This window comes from Panthera onca, chromosome D2 (assembly GCF_046562875.1).
Source record: "Panthera onca isolate mPanOnc1 chromosome D2, mPanOnc1 haplotype 2, whole genome shotgun sequence".
Classification (NCBI taxonomy): Eukaryota; Metazoa; Chordata; class Mammalia; order Carnivora; family Felidae; genus Panthera; species Panthera onca.
Window position 1 is genome coordinate 54,410,200 of NC_138349.1, and position 22,061 is coordinate 54,432,260.

The following is a 22,061-nucleotide window of genomic DNA, read 5'->3' on the forward strand; positions in this document are numbered from 1 at the left end:
ACGGCCGGGGCGGAGCTAAGGCCCGCCACTCACCCGCGCCGGACCAACTGCCGCCCTTGGCTGAGTTGGTGAGGCGGGGCTTCCTGCAAGGCCCAATCGACAGGCGGGAGAACCACACTTGAGGCTGCCTGTCACTTCCAGAGTTACCTATTGTGGGACCTAGTCAATTACGGGCAAATTCTAAGGAACCGGTAATTGGCATCCGAGCCCCTCACAATAGCAGCAGTAGAGATGGCATATTCGATTTGGCTAATCTTCACCAAGGATAAAGCTATGATAAAGGTAACTGGGGAAACGGATCTTTGTGCTAAGCTTTGTACTTCGTGAGTGTTCTAAGTTGGCAAAATATGTACCAGATAAATAATCATTAAACTAAGGATGCTGGAACGCTCAATGGCACGCCCAGAGTTACCATTCATACTGATGGTATTTGGATATGCTGGAATTAACCCTACATCATAGGGTGATCTAATGACCGTGATGTGTGGCATAGTATAGGAGAGGTAGAATGATGAGGATATCAAAGTCCCAGAATGAGTACATGCCATCAGAGTGAATTAACAGATCTATGTATATTTCAAATACTCAATTCATTTTTACAGCATCTTTCAGACCGATACTCTTACACTCTCCAGAAGCAATAGTCTCCATTTTCTTACTATCTTTGACCCTGTGCGCACTTACTAAACTATGAAAACAGAACATGTTGGTAATGTAATAAAAGTCATGTAAAGGTTACTTCAATGAATTTAGCTAAACTAGCCATTAGGAAAAACTTTGGAATAATTGTTGATCACTTTCTCTTAAAAAATATTTATTTCCCCAAGAAGCAAGATCATAATGAAAGCTCATTAAAGACTGTGAAATAAATATTTCCTTAGAAGATTTCCTTACTATCTGTTGTTATAAGCTGGTTAGTCCTCACATTTTTTTTAAAATCTGAAGCACGAAAGCAGTTTGGTAAGCAGATGAAAAGTATTGCTCTCAATTTTGGGAAACATCTTTATAGTGTAGCCTTAGGTGATCAAGCTGAAACAAACAAACAAAAATACACCACACACGATTTTATTGTATCACTTGTTCTAATAATATTTTTTTTTAAGTTTAACTGAAGTAGTACTTGTTTGGCCAAGAATTGCTAAATAATGAAGTGGAGTTTTTGGTCTGTTTAATCCTTCCACCCCACTCTGGAACAGTAAAATGATTGGCTTCTCCAGGTGAGACTATCACACCACTCACCCAAAAGGCATTTATTGCCCAACAGTGGAACCTGAGAGCTCGAGAATGAGATTAGCCCCCCATTCAACAGCTGCACACACTAATCCCTCTCGTTGGAAATCTGTGACATTCCTGGAACAACTTCACTCACAGTCATTTTCGGCCCATCTATATTTATCCCATCTGCATATTATGTATTTACCCAGCTGTGCCATTTCCTCCTTCTTACTAGGAAGGAGAACCATGGATTTTAGTTTTGTTTTTATTTTCTGTGACTTTGCCATATCTGGCTACAAATCAGGATTGCCCCTTCATGTCTATCTTATACTCTGAGAAGTTCTATGGGAATTGTCTTTCTCCTATTTTTCCAAGTATAGAAATTAGATATGCATCCTAGATAGAATGTTCTGAGACTTAGTCCTGTGCATTTGCATTTGCATTTGCAATAAATAGATTATTTAACTGCACAAACCTGAAACTAGAGGGGCTACCAAAAGCTTTCTTCTTATTTACCAAAAGAGGTTATCTTTTATCTACCAAGATGAAACCACTGATGCACCCCCAGTAGGCTGTGTAATTTGCGGATCCACTGACTGAACCGAGTTCTAATAATCCGGAGCTAGAAATGAAAGAAACATCAATTATCTCCTCACTATCTCTTCACTCTTCAGCTATCTCTTTTCCATAGCTGCAAAGGATATACCTCACATTAGCTGGTTGGCCAGGCCCCATAACAAGAAAGTGTAGATAGTGCAACAGAAAGCATCCACATACCTAGAAAATAAATAAATAATAAATTATATACGAAGAGAAACGACATATGACAGGAAATGGTTAATTCATGCAGTACCTGCTATGCTCATCACTTTTATAATACTTTTATAAAAGATGGTAAAGTAGGGGCACCTGGGTGGCTCAGTCGGTTGAGCATCTGACTTCGACTCAGGTCATGATCTCATGGTTCGTGAGTTTGAGCCCCGCATCAGGCTCTGTGCTGACAGCTCAGGGTGTGGAGCCTGCTTTGGATTCTTTGTCTCCCTTTCTCTTTCTGCTCCTCCCCTGCTTACACTCTGTCTCTCTCTCAAAAATAAATAAAGATTAAAAAAAAATTTTTTTTAAAGATGGGAAAGTAACCACACACACACACACACAAAAAGAAAACTTAAAAACATTGTAACTTTTGAGAATTAAAAAATTTAAGAAAACCTAAATGTTTTCCAATAGGGAATTGGTTAATAAATTAGAGACGAACCCTATAACAGAATATTATGTAGCCATTAACAAAATGAATTGTCCCATCTATAAAGAAGTAATAATGCAGTACAAATGAGCCTTTTAAAAGTTATTATTTTATATAATTCAGGTACATATTGACTTCTAGAAAAATAAATAAGAAACATGTTAACTCTGGGGGCTTTTGAGGGGATAGCTACCCTTTCAAATGGTTCAACATTTTCTCATCTGCATGTCATTTTTACCATTATAAAAACATGGTCACTGAAACCTATATGGCTACAGAGTTCTTTTCTGTGCCAGTCCTTAAAACAGGTTGATCTTTTTTTAGCTAAAAATAATCAGAACAGATTTCCTGGAGCATGAAACCCTAACTAGGCTCCCTACAAAACGTACACTGAAGTCAGCTCCCAATTATGACTCAATTCAATGGAGTATTTGCTTAAAAGCATTCCAAAATAGCCAGGATAGGTGATTGCACACAGTTCATTGCGTGAGCAAGAAACCATGACAGGGATCTGCTTAGAGGTCTGGGGGCTGTGTTTCATGGTTCACAGATGGTGTGAATTATATATGCAAGTAAGATGAGCAATTCTTAATGGACAGAAAAAAAAGTCTGTGAAGGAGAGCAAAAGAAAAGAGTTTTACCTTCAAATATTTATCACAGCCTAGGTCTGTCTTCTGGCTATTTGGGGTTCACTATTTTCCCAGATGTCATTATTCTCATTTCTCCACACCTACCCATCTGCAGTCATCTCTCCATCATTACCACTCACTTTCCCATGACTTCTTAGTTTCTGTAAACTTTTCTGTCTTTTTTAAGTTTCACTGGTTCAGAAATATTTCTAGTGAGCATAGCTGAGAAGGGCTGAACTACTCGTAAACCCCACCACATCTCTTTTCCCGTCTATATCTACAGCTAGTCTCACTTCGCTAAACTGAACACACATTTTTTTCCTTCCTACTTTTTAATCCCTTTACTTTTCTCCCCCCAATATTCCCATCCCTCTTACTCTAATATAGACTGCAACCTTACACTGGATTATGAACATACTTTACATACATAATTTACATAGGTATACTTACATATGATCTCTTAAAATTTTTGTGTAGCCAGAGCCTCAGGCCCTGACCTTCAAAGAATGACTGACTCCATATTCATTTTGTAATTCAGTGACCCTATAACCAAATATTCTTTCAGATCAGGAACATCCAATCTACAAGTTTTCTTCTGTCAAGAGCATGGGGCACCTGGGTGGCTCAGTGGGTTACGCATCTGACTTCGGCTCAAGTCATGATCTCACGGTTCGTGAGTTGAAGCACCACGTTGGACTCTGTGCTGGACAGCTCAGAGCCTGGAGCCTGCTTCAGATTCTGATTCTCTCTCTCTCTCTGCCCTCCCTCACTCGCACTCTGGGTCTCTCTCTCTCTCAAAAATAAACATTAAAAAAATTTCAAACATATTCAGTGCAATACCTATCAAAATAACACCAGCATTCTTCACAGAGCTAGAACAAACCATCCTAAAATTTGTACGGAACCAGAAAAGACCCTGAATAGCCAAAGCAATCTTGAAAAAGAAAACCAAAGCAGGAGGCATCACAATCCCAGACTGCAAGCTGTATTACAAAGCTGTAATCATCAAGACAGTATGGTACTGGCACAAAAACAGGCACTCAGATCAATGGAACAGAATAGAGAACCCAGAAATGGACCCACACATGTATGGCCAACTAATCTTTGACAAAGCAGGAAAGAATATCCAGTGGAATAAAGACAGTCTCTTCAGCAAGTGGTGCTGGGAAAACTGAGCAGCGACATGCAGAAGAATGAACCTGGACCACTTTCTTACACCATACACAAAAATAAACTCAGAATGGATGAAAGACCTAAATATAAGACAGGAAGCCATCAAAATTCTCAAGGAGAAAGCAAGCAAAAACCTCTTTGATCTTGGCTGCAGCAACTTCTTACTCAACATGTCTCTGGAGGCAAGGGAAACAAAAGCAAAAATGAACTACTGGGACTTCATCAAAATTAAAACTTCTACACAGCAAAAGAAATAATCAGCAAAACCAAAAGGCAACAACAGAATGGGAGAAGATATTTGCAAACAACATATCAGATAAAGGGTTAGTATCTAAAATCTGTAAAGAACTTCTCAAACTCCACACCCAAAAAACAAACAATCCAGTGAAGTAATGGGCAAGAGTCATGAATAGACACTTCTCCAAAGAAGACATCCAGATGGCCAACCGACACATGAAAAAATGCTCAACATCAGGCAAATACAAATCAAAACCACATTGAGATACCACCTCACACTCATCAGAATGGCTAACATTAACAACTCAGGTAAAAACAGATGTTGGCGAGGATGTGGAGAAAGAGGATCTCTTTTGCACTGCTGGTGGGAATGCAAACTGGTGCAGCTACTCTGGGAAACAGTATGGAAGTTCCTCAAAAAATTAAAAATAGAACTACCCTACAACTCAGCAATCGCACTACTAGGTATTTATGCAAGAGATATAGGTATGCTGTTTCAAAGGGACACATGCACCCCAATGTTTATAGCAGCACTATTGACAATAGCCTAAGTATGGAAAGAGCCCAAATGTCCATTGATGGATGAATGGATAAAGAAGATGTGGTGTGTATACACACACACACACACACACACACACACACACACACACACAAAATGGAGTATTACTTGGCAATCAAAAAGAATGAAATCTTGCCATTTGCAACTACGTGGATAGAACTAAAGGGTATTATGCTAAGCAAAATTAGTTAGTGCGAGAAAGACAAACATCATATGACTTCACTCCTATGAGGACTTTAAGATATAAAACAGATGAACATAAGGGAAGGGAAGCAAAAATCATAAAAAATCAATGGGTAAGGGGCATTAAGGAATCTACTCCTGAAATCATTGTTGCACTATATGCTAACTTGGATGTAAATTTAAAAACCAAATTAAATAAAAATTTTTTTTTTCGAGAGCAGAACACCAGGAAAACACCGAGTTGAGAAGGGCAGGGTTTGTTCAAATAGGACCGTCTTTGTTCATGTTTCTCAAGATCTGAGAGGTTGGCAGCAAATATTAATGGTGTCCTTTTTGTGTTGGATTGGCTGTGGCTTCCTCCAGCCTTTGCTATTTACTAGACCTTTGGAGCCGGGAATTTTTCCTCTATCTGAAGTGACTCAAAGAGGCAGGACACACAAACTTTGCACTAAAATAAACAACGCCTCTAGAGGAATTCAGCATAGGAATTTGGCACACATTCTTATGGAGTTGAACACCATTCCAGAATATCTAAAAGTGCCCCCAAAATCACAAGAACATTCTTTGACAAGACCAAATTCTAACAAAATTCCAGATTGGTAAAGTGCTCCCCTCTTTCAGCAATCTCCAGGTACTTACTACCTAAATCCTGAATATGCCCTGACCTTTCAACCTCCAACTCTGCTCCCACTGTCCCTGTAAGCCACCTGTTCTACTCTTTTGAAGGCCAACTTTGCCTCCTCTGAGATTAAATGTCCAAGTAAAATTAAACTCTCATAATTTATTGTTTGACCTTGTATCATGGTACTTTGGTACCTGCTGCAAGCTGATTTGACAGTTGAGGTCTGCCACAGCTCCTTGGTTATCAGACCTATTTGATTAGACTCATCTCCTTGGCTGGGCCACAGCTCCTTCTGTCATCTTCTAAGTGTAATTTGTATCAAAGTTATTAATGTTACTATATTTCTCTTACAGAACTTTTCTAGGTTAGTGTTGCCAATCTGGCAAACTAATTTAAGCTATCTATTTAGATGATAATCAGTACTTTTTGGATTGTCTCTTTTACACAACATTTAAATTTATAGGAGTCTCCCAATGCTGATAGCCAAAATAATTTCACAAAGTATGGCGGGTCTAAATAAATTATTCTGGGGTGGGGCACCTGGGTGGCTTAGTCAGTTTAGTGTCCGACTCTTGATTTCAGCTCGGGTTATGATCCCTGAGTCATGGGATCAGGCCCCACATTGGGCTACATGTTGGGCTCTACACTGAGCATAGAGCCTGCTTACGATTCTCTCTCTCCCCCTCCTGCCCCTCTTCCCCATTCTCTCTCTCTCTCTCAAATTAAAAATAAAAAATTTATTCTGGGGTGAGCCAGTCCATTGAAAGTCTTCAAAAATTCATCAAATACCTAGCATTAGTTTACCTATTTCAAGCTCAGATTCATCTTTATATTATGCTGAGTGTTGCCCAAATTTCAGCTCCTCTGAAACTAAACAAATTTAGTGTCCAATGGTATATTCATTCTCCACTTTGATATCATGTATATAATCTTCATCAGTACTTATTTATATGTGGACGCATAAAGACTGGGCTCTGGGTTGCACTTGGTAGGAGGCAGAGGGTGGAGGAAGCTGTGGGCGTGAGACTGGTCATTGCCAGTTAACAACAGGTGCGAATGCTGCTCTTTAAATTTAGCCATTGCACTTGGCATCTCATCTCTCAGCCGTCACGTATGGCAACCACTGCTGATTTGGAAAGGATCAAGGAAAGAATGACAGAAAGAGTCACATTTATTAAAAGGCAGAGAGAAAAAGAGCTTTGTTCTCTTTTATTTAATAAAAGCTAGCCTAAGAAATAAAAAACCAGCATGAGACTTGGAAAGTGAAAAAACAACTTAAAAGAGTGAAAAGGGGAAGAAAATTATTCAAAGAGATAATAATTATTAACAAATCATTCTTAATTAGGCACTTTAAAAGCCATTCCAGCTGCCAAAACGTGGGAGCAAAATTATCTAAAATTTGGGTAGAGACTCAGAAAATAATTACTACTAATTGGGAGTTAGGATAAGAGGAGGGGACAAGACCTGAATGAGGATAATCTTTTGTTCATTCATTTGATCAGTCAAGAAAAATATACTGACTGCCTCTTATGTGTCAGACAATATATGCTATGATATGAGAAAACTTTCCAAAATTCACATTTTTTTGCATCGTGTATTACTTTTTCTAAAATGCTCACCCTAACCTTGAAATGGAATCAATTCTTCCCATAACTTTGCAGTCCAACATTTATAGAGCATTCAAAAGAATTACTGAAAGATCCTTTGAGTTACCTCGGAGTCTCAATGTAACATAACTTTAAAACATACTCCCAATGTAATAACTCACCCCACCCAACAAAATTAGCAAGAAGACATATGAAGAAATTTTAGTTTTTTGCTGTCATTGTACAGTAGGGTACAATTCTATGTAAATAGTTTCTAACTAGTTCATTGCCTAGAGTATAAAGAGAACTTCAATCTCAGAGAATTGTGAGAAGACATTGCATTCCTTCCTTCATGCCTTGCTATTCTAAGACGTACCTATTAGATTGAAACAGGGCCCTTTGGCTTTTCCAACATCAGAATAACTCATTTAATAGACTTGTTAAGGGACGCCTGGGTGGCTCAGTCGGTTGAGCATCCGGCTTCGGCTCAGGTCATGATCTTGCGGTTTGTGAGTTTGAGCCCTGCGTCGGGCTCTGTGCTGATGGCTCAGAGCCTGGGGCCTGCTTCAGATTCTGTGTCTCCCTCTCTCTCTGTCCCTCCCCTGCTCATGCTCTGTCTCTCTCTGTCTTTCAATAGTAAATAAACGTTAAAAAAAATTAATAGACTTGTTAAAATTTAAGCAAGATTTATAGCACCTATGGATGCTACTACTTTAAGATCCTGAAGCAATCAGATCTATTAACTATTCAATCAAAACATGATCATTATTAAGAAGAGGAAAATCGCACATAATACCACTAGATTATAAACCTGGGATAGTGTGTGGAAGGGTCCTAATTCAGAATCCTGAGTTAATTTGGATTATTTCCCATGATATTTTATAGTTACTATTACAATTACCATGATACAGAACTCAAGAGGATTTGAAAAAAGATTGTAAAGATTTGATTTTTCTTTTAAAATGGACTTTTGCTGCTTTCTTATCAATTTTATGTTTTGGAAGGTGGAAATATATAAACATAGACAATAATTTCCTGTTTGCAATCATGAATCCTTCTCCCAGAAACAGACCTGGGATATGAATGAATCTTGTTAAATCAAATTTTACATATAGGTTAATAGTAAGCAGGCCAACTTTGAAAAGTAAAACCCTAGTTTCCAGAATGCATTCTTTTTTTTATGCTTTTTAAATTTATTTACTTATTTTGAGAGAGAGAGAGAGAGAGAGATCACAAGTGGGGTAGGGAGAGAGAAAGAATTCCAAGCAGGCTTTCACACTGTCAGCACAGAGCCCAACTTGGGGCTCAAACTCACAAACTGTGAGAACATGACCTGGGCCAAAATCGAGAGTCGGATGTTTAACCGACTGAGCCATCCAGGCACCCCCGGAATGCATTCTTTAGAATGGTAATTCCCAATTTTTGATCCATCTTGGCAAATAAAACTTTAACACATGGTCATCACAAATAATAGCTCCCTAAAGCATCTCAATAAATAAGACAGACTTTGGCTTATACAAAATTCCAAGTGTGTTAATTGTAACTACATTGTGCCCAAATATCTCCTTGTATTAAAAAAAAAATCTGAAGTATTTTTTTAAGTTTATGTATTTATTTGGAGAGAGACAGACACAACGTGAGTGGGGGAAGGACAGAGAGAGAGAGAGGGAGAGAGAGAATTCCAAGCAGGCTCTATGCTGCCAGCGCAGAACCCAAGGTGGCATTCGAACCCACGAGCCCCGAGATTATGACCTGAGCCCAAACTAAGAGCCAGATGCTTAACTGACTGAGCCACCCAGTCACCCCTGAAGTATTTCTTAAATTTAATAAAAGAGTTTATTCTGCAACTGCAGTAATGGCTATCTGTGAGTTCCAAGAAATTCATCCATTATCTCAATAAATAAGGTGATTTGTTGGTTGAGTTACCACAGCCAACAAACAAACAAAAGGATCCGGCCCTACCAACTTGCCATATAATAAAAGATCAGGGAAACAGGAGAGTATTATAGGAGGGCATTTTACCTAATTTTGAGGATCTGGGTAGGGATCTCAGGAGATCCCTTTGGTGACACCTGACAAGTTAATGGAAGTAAGTGCCGGAGGGAAAGTAGTGAGATATGATACCAGAGAAGCAACAAGAACCCATTACGTAGTGTCTTATAAATCATATTAAGGAATTTGGACTTTACACAAAGAACAAAGTTTGTCTTCAAAGGTTTCAGAAATGGGAGAGATTAGAGAATAGATTGGAGACCAGAGAGACTGAAGGAAAACAAATTAGGAGATCTAGGCAAGAAATGCCAGCAATATGATCTATAGTATTGGCCATGGAAAAAAAAAAAACAGACTAATTTGAAAGAGACTGTATATAAGAAGTTGAATCAAAAAGTACTGGTAATTGATAGGATATTTGGGGGCAGCAGGGAAAAAAGGAGAGTAAGGTAGCAAGGGAAATTGTTAAGTGTCTCACTTGGGCAACTTGTGTCGATGCTGATGCCAGAGGAAACACAGAAAAGATTTCGTGGGGGATGATGAGTTCAGTTTTGAAAATGTTGTGTGACACGTGCCTTGAGACATCCAAGCAACAATATTCATCAGACAGCTGGTTATTTGAGCCTAATGAATAGACTTTAGAAATAGATGTGGAGATCATCCGCATATAGATAGTTTGTAAATGAAACCACAGAAGTGGCTGGAACCATCCGGGATGAGATCTAAGAAATTAGTTGAAGATCTAAGAAGATCTAAGAAATTAGATGCCATTTAATGTTCTTCCCTAATACATGCTTAACAAATATTTGATTTAAGTAAATGAATGAATGAATAAAAACATGAGTTTTAATAAGATCTAGAAGGCATTTTTAACATTTGCACAGGACTTTTTCAGTATTTAGTATTGGTATTCCCTTTTTCAGTATTCAGTATTAATATTCACTGACCTCAGGTAGTTAGTGGCTATGAATTGTTCAGTTTTCAAAAATGTTCTGGGTCCCTGGAGAACTTTTTTAATTTACTGCAAGATTTTTATTTTATTACAATGACAATATGTGTAAAGCTCCCAAGCTGAGTTCTAATACTTCAGACAGGAGCAAACTCACATACTTGGCATAGTTTCTTATACATAACTAATGCTCTAAAATAATATGTTCAGGGGCACCTGGGTGGCTCAGTCGGTTGAGCGTCCAACTCTTGATTTTAGCTCAGGTCATGATCCCGAGGTCATGGAATTGAGCACTGTTTTGGCTCCACACTGGGCGTGGAGCCTGTTTGGGGTCTCCCTCTCTCTCCCTCTGACCCTCTCCCCTGCTCACACCCTGTCTCTCCAAAATAATAATAATAATAATAATAATAATAATAATAATAATAATAAATTAAAAATAAACTCATAAGTTCAAAGACATTTGTGGAATGAATGAATAAATACATATGTGAAATACATATACTTACCTTCTCACAATAAAGCTATAGTATCTCCGTTCCACTGTTCTTGATGTCTGCTGAGGTGGTACAATAAGAACAACATAAGCAATTCAGTCCTAAGGGCCATTTACTCAAAGGAAGAACACCTACACTAACAATGCTGCCCAGGCTGCACTCCAGAGAGCGGGGGTGATATTAACAAAGAACTCATGTCCAAAATATACAAAGAGCTCTCGCAAATCAATAAGAAAAAGGCAGCAACCCAATAGAAAAAAATGGGCAAAAGACTTGAACAAATAATTCACAAAAAGAGATCAAAATAACCCATAAACAAATGGAAGGGTTCTTCACTTCATTCCCCATAAAGGAAATGCAAATTAAAAACCACAATGCAGAGCGCCTGGGTGGCTCAGTTAAGCGTCTGACTTCGGCTCAGGTCATGATCTCTCAGTCTGTAAGTTCGAGCCCCGTGTTGGGCTCTGTGCTGACAGCTCAGAGCCTGGAGCCTGTTTCAGATTCTGTGTCTCCCTCTCTGACCCTCCCCCATTCATGCTCTGTCTCTCTCTGTCTCAAAAATAAATAAACGTTAAAAAAAAATTTTTTTTAAACCCACAATGAAATAGCACTTCAAGCCCAGTAGAAGAAAAGAGTCAAAATGAAAAAGATGAAAAATACCAAGTTTTGGCAAGGATATGTAGCAATCTTGACACTCTTATGTTGCTGGTGGGAGTATAAATTGACCCAAACACTCTATCAGTCATAGTGCAGTCAGGAGACACAAACCATACGAATTACTTGAAGAGACAATTTAATATAAAGAATTGTTAATAATAAAGGATGTGTCTCTAGTTTTAATAATTCTAATCATTTTCTTTTGTCCTCTTAGCTAAAGGGATCATAGCTGCTTTCTGCAGTTGCTACCCCATGATTCTTTCAAGTTTTCTTTTTACCCTTGCAGTTACTTAGTTAATATCTTTACACCTAGTTAACATTTACATTACACCTATCTTTACACCTAGTTAACATTTACATTAAATTCCCTCTTCTCAAGTTACTGGTATGGTTTTTATCTGCTAACTCATATAGAATTGATAGCAGGAGTGACCCAGGAAACAGACCCTCAAATATAGGATGTCTTGGGGCTCAAGTGGCTGTTATACTTTGCCAATATGGTGATAATCATGATTTCTAGGGCTGTCATGTGGCCTGGGACTCAGACATCTACAGATGTAGGTTCTCATGTTGTTGGGAGTGGAGGTACAGAAGCAAGGGTTTTCATAATTGAGACTGTACAACTCTTATATCCTAGTCACCAGCAATGACCCTCCTATATACTATGGGAGTAGTTCAGACTTAGAGATCTTTCTGGAAAACTACTCTATACATAGTGGATGGGTAATTGAGCTACTAAATTCAGAACTAGCCAAATTATTGAAACACATGTTTCTATTACAAATGAAAAGATAGGGATTGAAAGACAGAAATAGAAATCACTTTGGAATAGAAATCACCTAGGAAACAATTTAGTCCTCGTCTCTGATGGGACAAAAAAAAAAAAAAAAAAATTAAACGACCTACCAGTGCTGAGTGTTTTAATATGTATTAGCTCATTTAATCATCTCACTAACATTATGACTAGGTATTAGTATTCCTGTCTTACAGATGAGGATATTGAGGTTAAGTAATTTATGCTAACTTAGTACCCAAACTCAGGAATGAAGGACTTCAGCACCCACACTCTTAACCATTAATGTAATCTCACTCTCTGGAAGCCAGCACTCTCCACATGCAGTTCAATATAATACTCTGTAAACTACAGGTCATCATTGCTTCCCTCCCCACCTCCCCCGCCCCAGGCTATTCGGTTTACAATGGGGGAAAAGAGCCACGTAAAAGGTTAGATAGACCTGAAAAGGACTTCACAGGCTCTCTCCATCATAGTCTCAGTCTGCAGTAACTTCACTGAAGTCTAAGCACATATCTGACTTGCCCCAAGGCCACAGAGCAGTTTGTTTTTCCAAGGGAGGGGACATTTTATTTATTTATATTTAAACTTTTGTTTTTTAAAAGTAATCTCTACATCCAATGTGGGGCTCAAACTCATGACCCCAAGATCAAGATGCTTAACCAACTGAGCCAGCCAGGCGCCCCTCACAAGGCTATTTAGCGGTGGAGGCAGAACTATAATCCAGGTTTCCTCACTCTCAAGGCAGTTTTCTTTTGACTATACCACAAAATCTGCTCCTCCCACATTCTCTTCTCTCAGAGATGGGTATTGGTATAGGGTCCAAAGTTCTTATTGACTCTTAAAGGGACTGGCTGATGTGGACAGGCAGGCTTGTTTATTAAAGGTACACAGATCTACTTCCTGGTATATATTCAATGCCGCCTCCAGTTTTATGCGTTAGCAGACTGGGCAGCCACTGTGTGCTGTGCAGAAAAGTCAGTTTTCAACCTGCCCTACATTACCTTTGCCTCGATACTTCAGACTCTCAATGTTTGCTCTTTTGGGTTGAAACACTGGAAACCTTGGTTAAAACGTCAATGGACAGTACAACCAAAGGAAGTTCTTGTCAATTCCTTAGCTTGAATTAGTTTAAGCAATTAGCACTCATCTCATGGAAGAGTCCTAAAGGATCAGGACTCTGGAGACATTTGGATTTTCCGGACGGTATCAAATGGCATAGGATGACCCGAGAGAAGTGAGGCAGGTTATAGCAGAAACCTGCAGGGACAGGTCATGGCCATATGAAGTCACAGGACACCTAGAGAGGCGAGAAGAAACTAAAAGTCAGAAAATGGTACAGAAATGGGGTGGGAAATGGAGCTCCTTTGTACAAATTAGAAAGAGACCGGGGCGCCTGGGTGGCGCAGTCGGTTAAGCCTCCGACTTCAGCCAGGTCACGATCTCGCGGTCCGTGAGTTCGAGCCCCGCGTCAGGCTCTGGGCTGATGGCTCAGAGCCTGGAGCCTGTTTCCGATTCTGTGTCTCCCTCTCTCTCTGCCCCTCCCCCTTTCATGCTCTGTCTCTCTCTGTCCCAAAAATAAATAAAAAACATTGAAAAAAAAAAATTAAAAAAAAAAAAAAAAAAGAAAGAGACCCACGGAGCTCCTGGGTGCCTCAGTTGGTTAAGCGTCTGACTCTTGATTTCGGCTCAGGTCATGATCTCACCGTGGGTGACTTCAAGTCCTGCATCGGATTCCACACTGACATTGCAGAGCCTGCTTGGGATTCTCTCTCTCTCTCTCTCTCTCTCTCTCTCTCTCTCAAAATAAATAAATAAACTGAAACGAGAGAGAGAGAGAGAGAGAGAGAGAGAGAGAGAGACCCTTTCTGAGCATCTTAGAGAATACAGCACCGACTAGATTTCCATTTCTACCGGCCCAACTTGCACACTGAACAGCCGCTTGTGATAGACTTGTGTAAATCACATGCATCATAATGTTGCTGAGTGGTTGCCCTGCCTGCCACCCCTGCCGTTGCTCCTCATTTCCCAAGACAGCCGCAGAAAAAAAAAGAGAACTAACCTTCACAATGCCTAGCCACAGCCCTCAGCGAATTTACTGAGCTCTTACTCTGCGCAGTCAGTCATCACAAAAAACTCAATGAGTAAGATACTATTTTCCCAACTTTACAGATGAAAAATATAATGGCCCAACGAATTTAAGTGTTTTCTGTAGGACACACAATTAAGAAAACATCCAAAGAGGCTAAGTACAGTGTACCCAGCGAGTTAAGCTGAGTCGGATTCATCCTTATCTTTGTCTCCCTATACCACACCTGTTCACAGAAAACTGTTTCCTGCAGTTTACATAGTTGTACATACTCAGTTATGGACAACCCTATTCTCTATTACACGGCATTGACCTTCAACAGTCTAACTTAACACAGATAAGCGCACAGGTTTCTCATTTGTAGGTGGACCATCTGGCAGGCAGCAACAGGGAAAAAAGACCCTTTGACAAGGTCACAAGAAGGTTAATGAGGTCTAGATTTTAAAATATTTTTCTAAAATCTGAAAGAAAGAAAAAAGATACTTCAATGACAAGTTTGAGTACTAGCTAACAGCACAGTGATAAGCCGGGCGCTGTAAAACATTACATTATAGCATCTTGCTCAATCCTCAGAATATCCTTATGAGGAGAATACTCTCCAAGCCCCCATTGTTCAGATAAGAAAAATGAGACATTGAGAAGCTACTTGCTAAAGATCTCCTGGCTAAAGTATTGGAGCCAGATATGAATCCAGGATATCTGTTACCAGAGTCCACACACTTGTTCCTCTATATTACCTCTGCTGATAAAGCGAACAGTTCATGTTGAAGATCTCAGAGAAAACCCTGTAGTATCTTAGACTATTAACTTAAAAGTATTCACTCTGAGGCCTTAGGGGATGGTGTCATGATGAAAATAGCAAAGAAAAGGAGATTTTTGTGTTTTTAAAATAATTCCTTTGATAATATTAATTTCTTTGGTATGTTTGGCATACTAGATTACTAGTACCTTTTGGATAAATGTCTTGTGTTTGACATGTTTCCTTCACTCACTCACTCATTATTGAATCATTGCCGAACAATACTGATCTTTATGGAGAAGGCAGCATCATGCCTAACACTGAGCTTGGCGTATCATAAACTTAAATTTTTATTGAATGATTAGTTCCAGAAGGAAGAGGTTTTACCGGAAGTTTTCTAGACGTAGTTCCATAGGAATTAATCGTGAATGATTTTGATAATTCCATCACTAAATTACTAAGACAATATTCCACAGGTATGGGTTGAGTTTGAATCTATGTTTAGTGTAACAACTTTTGAATTAGTGGTAGTCAGCAAATGTTCAGTAATTATAACCTTTTTTTTTCTTTAAGAAAGAGAGCACAAGCAGGAGAGGGGCAGAAGGGAAAGAAGGGAGGGGAGAGAGAGAGAGAGAGAGAGAGAGAGAGAGAGAATCTCAAGCAGGCTCCACGCTCAGCACAGAGCTGGACGCGGGGCTCAGTCCCACAACCCTGGGATCATGACCTGAGCCAAAAGTGAGTCGGACGCTCAACTGACTGAGCCATCCTGGTGCGTCAGTAATTATAACCTTTCTAGAGAGTAAGTAAATTGAAAATATTTGTTTGCTTTTTCTGTAAAATTTTAAATGCTCTCTAATATCTAACATTAGGGTATGCTAATATCAAATGTCTGTAGCTCAGTTTACTTTTTTTTTTAAGTTTTATTTATTTAAGTAATCCCAACACCCAACGTGAGGATCAAACTCATGACCCCAAGATCAAGAGTTGTATGCTTTTCCAACTGAGCCAGCCAGGCACCCCATAGCTCAGTTTATTCACTAGTGTCCTCTACCTTGTTTTAGGAAGTATAGGACATCCTTTATTTACAGCAAGTCAGTTCACAGTTCTCATTCCAGGACTCTGCCTACCACCACTGTGTTCAACTTATGGTGCCCTCAGTGAACCCAGAACAAAGAAGCATATTGTGCCCAGACTTTTGAGGAAGTGCATTTCTACCTTATTGCAGCAAAAAGCCCTGCAATCTGATGTCCAAAGCCTACACTTTGCTGAAGAAATATATAAGAAAAATATTCCCACATCCATTTCTCAAAAAGCCATTAAGTAGCCTAAAGTTTATCTAGAAATTTCCTCAAAGGTAAAAATAAAAATATTGCCATAGTCTTCGTGACATATTTGAAAGGATATTGGAAGTGGTTTTGGAGAACTAGATTTTAAACCCAGTTCTAACTACTATGCAATCTGTGTGGGTAAGATACTTAACCTCTGCTTCCTCATCTGTAAAATAATATTCTCCTCTCTGGGTTGCAAAGATTGTAAAGGTTAAAAAAAAAGGAGGGGGGAGTTTGGCACATGAAGCTACGTAGCAACCTAAAAAAAAGTCAGTTTAATTAAAACCAGAAATATTATGTTAAATATTTTTCTTTCTCTCTTTTTAACAGGAAAACAAACACATTTAATAACATGTACATCTTCTGTATACCCAAAGAGATACCCAAAGAAATTAACTCCAAAGATGCCTCTTTCTCTGCTAATTTGTTTTAAAAAAAAATAACAACCAAGAATTATGAAGAAGTGAGGTCTTTGTACATTTGCCCCTACCTTCCTGGTGTTCTGGTTTATATAAAGACTTCCACCATTGAGGAAGTCTATGTGAGCTTTATATCCCTGCCATCAGGGCAAAATGCCTGTCTTCATGTAAATGCCTGAGAAGAGTGTCATGTGTCAGTTTAGATAATGAGAGTTCATGTCTCTGTACTGCATCTCTTAGAATCCTTTTTATTTGGTGAAAAGTTTTTAAACTTCTGAATTATGACCAGTCTCGTTCATCATTTCACAAGGTTAAACAGCAGATGTCTTAAGTGTGGTATAAAAGATACCCCCCCCCCCACACACACACACACACATACACACACACTTCTATTTTTTCCTTTCTTCCCCTGGCCTATTCTTAGAGCTTGGAATGGACCACATTACCCTATAGACTGACACAGTGGACTAGCCAACCCATTGAAAAACAGCTTTCCAGCTTGCTGATTCATACCTTCTTTAAGCAGAGATGATTGCTCCTAACTTATACTGTCTTTTTTTCTGACTCCTAATGAGCTTTAGTCAAAAGATCCTTTTTATATCACACAAATATTCAAATAACCGAAGAAATGACAATGTCCAAAATGAATTCCAAATTGAGATATTTTTCCCTTAGGTAAGCCAAAATATGAATTATTCTGTCCATCTATAATGAAAAGTTAACTGAACTCATGCTGGTTTGTCTCTAACAGCATTAAGCTGCCACTTTTTGATGAAGTTTGGTAATTTAGTCCTGCAGCATAATGGCAGGATCAATGGACAAGGACTTAGAAGACTTGGACTCCATTTTCAGTTCTAGCTCTGGCTCATTACCATTACTTTGCCCTGACCATCTTCTATTATTACTTGGAATCTCAATTATATTAGCAATGCAGAGAGATTTGGAAAAACTACCCTGTAAGCTAACAACTAAGATGCAGCGGTCTTTTGTTTGCAATTGGTGTGCCATCATAGTCTCAGGCAAGAAAACTGTCTATCTTGGCATCTCAGTTTCTTTATCTGTAAAGACATGATAAATTACTTGTTCCTCTTTTCCCACCAGTTCCCTCACAGAAATGCAGTAATGGAAATGATATTAACACTATAAAAGATTTTGGATCTCTCTAGGCTGTTGCTACATAAAGAGAAAGTCCTTTTTATATTTCAACTGGCATTTTTAGGTACTTCGTGCTCCCTGAGTTTGCACCATATCAAATCCATTTGGAAAAGATTACTACATAGACTGTTATTCTTTGCAGAACCATTGCAGAAATAAAACGGGCCACAGAGAATACGCGTTAAGAAAATAAAATTGTTTCGCAAAATTTGTGATTGTTGGAAGTTAAAAATTCTTCTGATTCACATTACCACCCTAATCATCTTAACGCAAAAGAGACAGCTTGTAAATTCGCAGCTTTCTATTGCCATGTTGTCTAGGTAGCGATACCAGCTGAAAAAAAAATGGGGATACCACTCAGTTGATCCTGGTTATTCCAGGATTTTTGTAAAGTACCTGAGAAAAGTGTGTAGGTAGTGAGGGATCTTAAAATCTAACAATAGTTGACAGATAGCTTCTAATCTTGGTTTTGCATGTGTCAAACCTAAGAATATTACAGGGATATTCACCCATCTCATGTAAATAGGAGCACTGACAGATAATAAGTATATCCTATCTGCTAAAAGAATTATGATCCTTACAATGCCCATTTTAATTTTTAAAGATTGTAATGGTAATGTGTTTCGTTATATAATCTCTTATATACAAAATGTGTTTATTAGGATGCTTTCCCACTCATCTCGACTCAGGGTGTTTTTAGTGCTGCTTCTGTCTGAAGGAGCATCCTTCTGTAACTTTTCCTCCTGTAGGTTGGCAGAGGACAGTTGAAAGAGTCAACATACAGACTACCATTTGTGCCTGGCTAAAAATGGTGGTGATTTTATAGTATCCTGGGCATTTCCTGGCCATGAAGTAGGAATCAAGGCTCTGCACCAATTACTTCTTCTTGTGTTTCCTCTTCTCTTCTGGAGAGGGATGGAGGAGATCTTTCTCAAGGGGCATATCTTTGTGGGGAGAGGCATATCCTTGTGGGGAGGGGCATATCCTTGTTGCTGCTGGAAAGGCTGTTATACAATCTCTTTGTCACATTAGAGTACTAACAGATTCAAAGCTCAGACAGTGAAGGACAAAAATTCTCAGACTGATACATGAAATCGTATTGATTCAAAGACAGGTCTGAAACTGAAAGATCAGTTTATAGGGTGAAAGGAAAAGAGGAACATACGTAACCAAAATTTGCAGCCAAGGAGGACCCAAGATGTAGAGGTGGCCTGGTAACTGACAGAGATTCCTACAGGCAGGTCAGAACTCATATGCCTAGCAACAAGTATTAGAGATTAGTCACTAGGAAACTGGAATCCAAAGTCGGGAAATCCAGTTGCTTTGGTTACAAAAGATACACATAGAAAACCTATAAAACCCTTTGAGGACAGATCTTCGTTCATTCATTCAATAAATATATATTAAACACCTATATATGCTAGACACTATTTTAGACACTGGAAAATAAGCAGTGAACAGAACAAGGTTCACTTAACTTGTGTAACTAGCTGGGGAGGGGGAAGGGCAGACAATAAACAGATAAATAAGTAAAATACATAGTTTGCCAAAAGAAGTAAGTTTATGGAGAAAATTTAAGCAGGGAATTTCTGGGTTGCAATTTAAAGCAGACTGATAGAGAAGGCCTCACTGAGAAGACAGCATAGAAGCAAAGACTTGGACTAGACAAGAGGGAAGAGAATAGTCACGCAAATATCTATGGAACAGCATCCTAGGCAGAGAATACAGCAAATGGAAAGAACTTGAGGCAGGATCCTGCCCAGCACATTTGAGGAAAGGTAAGGAGGTCATCATAGTTGGAGCAGAGCGAGGAAGGGGAAAGAGTAGTAGATGATGTCAGAGAAATAAGGAGAGAGACACCAATTGTGTTGGGCTCTGAAGATCATTGTGAGGCCTCTGGCCTTTGAGTAAGATGAGAAACTATCAGAGAGTAGTGAGCAGAGAAAAAGCACAACATGAATTACAATGTAAAAGCATATAACTGACTATTGTTTCGGAATTAGACCCTAAGCGGGCAAATATGGAAGCAAACCCGTTTAGGAAACTATTCCAATAACCGATTTAAGAAAGACAGGCTGGGGTGATGAAGTGAGAAGTGACTGGGATATGGATATATTCTGAAGGTAGAGCCCTCAGGATATGCTAATGGTCTTGACATCAGATGTGAGAGAAAGAATAGAGTCAAAGATGACCCCAAGATTTTTGCCCTGAAAACCTGGAAAATGGAGATGCTCTTGAATGATACAGGGAAGAACGTGGGAGGAGCCTTAACCTTCTTCGCATCCACACGTCCTAGCACAAATGCCAAATACATGGGAATGTTCAGTGACTACCAATAATCTAATCTGAATCTCGTTTCTATGTATTTGAGATCAGAGTTGTTCTAGATACAGGACTGACTCGTTGGAGTTACTACACTGGGACTTGGTTCTAGACTCTGGGGCAAGGTTAAAACCATTGGTGTCCTAAAGCCAACTTGTGCTAGCTAGCAAGAACCAACTGCTAAATTTGACGGGGGGGGGGGGGGGGGGGGATATTGCAAGCCAGGTGTTAAACACAGCTGATTTGTAAACTTACAGCTGGTAACACATTAAAAACAAAGGTAAAAGTACTTAAACTTCATCACTTCCAAATTATTTTACTACATTTTACTATTATCTGTGCCCTTGAGGTTATTTATGTTTGTTGTGTCTGTACAATAGAAATATTATAGAACAGTGTGCTACTGTGCACCTCTTCCCAACTCTGTGTTCAGTGATGTTATGCCGGTAGCTTTAAATTGGCCATGATGTGAGTATTTATGACACAGAAATTGGCAAATGCTGCAAATGAGGCATCTCCCCCATCCCTTTCCTGCCCCCAGAGCTGGTTAAACCTATAAGTGGAAATTTAGCCATACCAGCTTTGAAGGCAATGATAGGGGATGAGCAAACTGGTATATATTTTGGAAATATACTGAGGTACAGGCACTGCACACAGAGTATTAGAGAAGTATATAGTATATTATAATACTATTATATAGTATATTATAATACTATTATAATACTATATAATACTATATAGTACTATAATACTATATAATATTATATATTATATACTATATACTATACTATATAGTATATATACTATATAGTATATATACTATATATATGATATATATTATTATAGTATTAATATATAGTATATTAGTACTATATAGTATATATACTATATATAGTATATTAGTACTATATAGTATATATACTATATATAGTATATTAGTACTATATTAGTATATAGTATTAATATATAATATATAGTATATGTATATACTATATAGTATATACATATACTATATGTATATACTATATAGTATATACATATACTATATGTATGTATATATGTATAGTATATAGTATACAATACTATATATATATATATATATATATATATATATATATATATATATATAAAATACTATATAGTATTATAGTAATGGTTATATGAGAGGTTTTTCCTGTTCTGGTGAGGGAGGGTTGGGGACTGAGGAAATTATAGTAGGAGATAGACACACAAGGAAATTCCACATGGGGAAAGAATGGCCTTAATGATTGACCAAACCAGGAATTGCTGAAAGAGATTAGCATCTCCAGTCAATCAATGCCTTAACAGAATAAACCTAGAACAAATTACAAACTATTAACAGAAGAGATTAAAAGCTTTGGACAGCTTATTTGTATATCTGATATTATAAAGGATGAGGAGAAAATGGGGACGAGTCAATGCCATGGAGTAGTGACTGCATATTTGCAAAACTTTCCTGTATTAAGAATCTTATATTTTATTGTGAGGCCTTGTAAAAAAGAAACATCAAGGATACTAAAGACACTGTCTAATTATTCCTATGAGACAGCTAGAAAAGTAGCACAGTTTACTTTAGTTCTTATTTTACAAAGAAGGAAGCTAGAATCCAAGGAATTTAATATAAATGAGTTATTGGGGATAACAGAGTGTGACAAT

The 22,061-nt window shown here is 38.4% G+C and overlaps 1 long non-coding RNA gene and 1 pseudogene across 1 annotated transcript; one reads left to right on the forward strand and one right to left on the reverse strand.

Moving 5' to 3' along the window:
• Window positions 1-16: 16 nt before the first annotated feature.
• Window positions 17-16,951, forward strand: LOC132685297 (uncharacterized). Its single transcript, XR_009613036.3, has 2 exons — window positions 17-282; window positions 16,819-16,951. It is a non-coding gene; the product is annotated as an uncharacterized LOC132685297 (long non-coding RNA).
• Window positions 16,952-18,414: 1,463 nt separating this feature from the next.
• Window positions 18,415-19,624, reverse strand: LOC144613164 (small ribosomal subunit protein eS27 pseudogene; annotated as a pseudogene).
• Window positions 19,625-22,061: the final 2,437 nt, after the last annotated feature.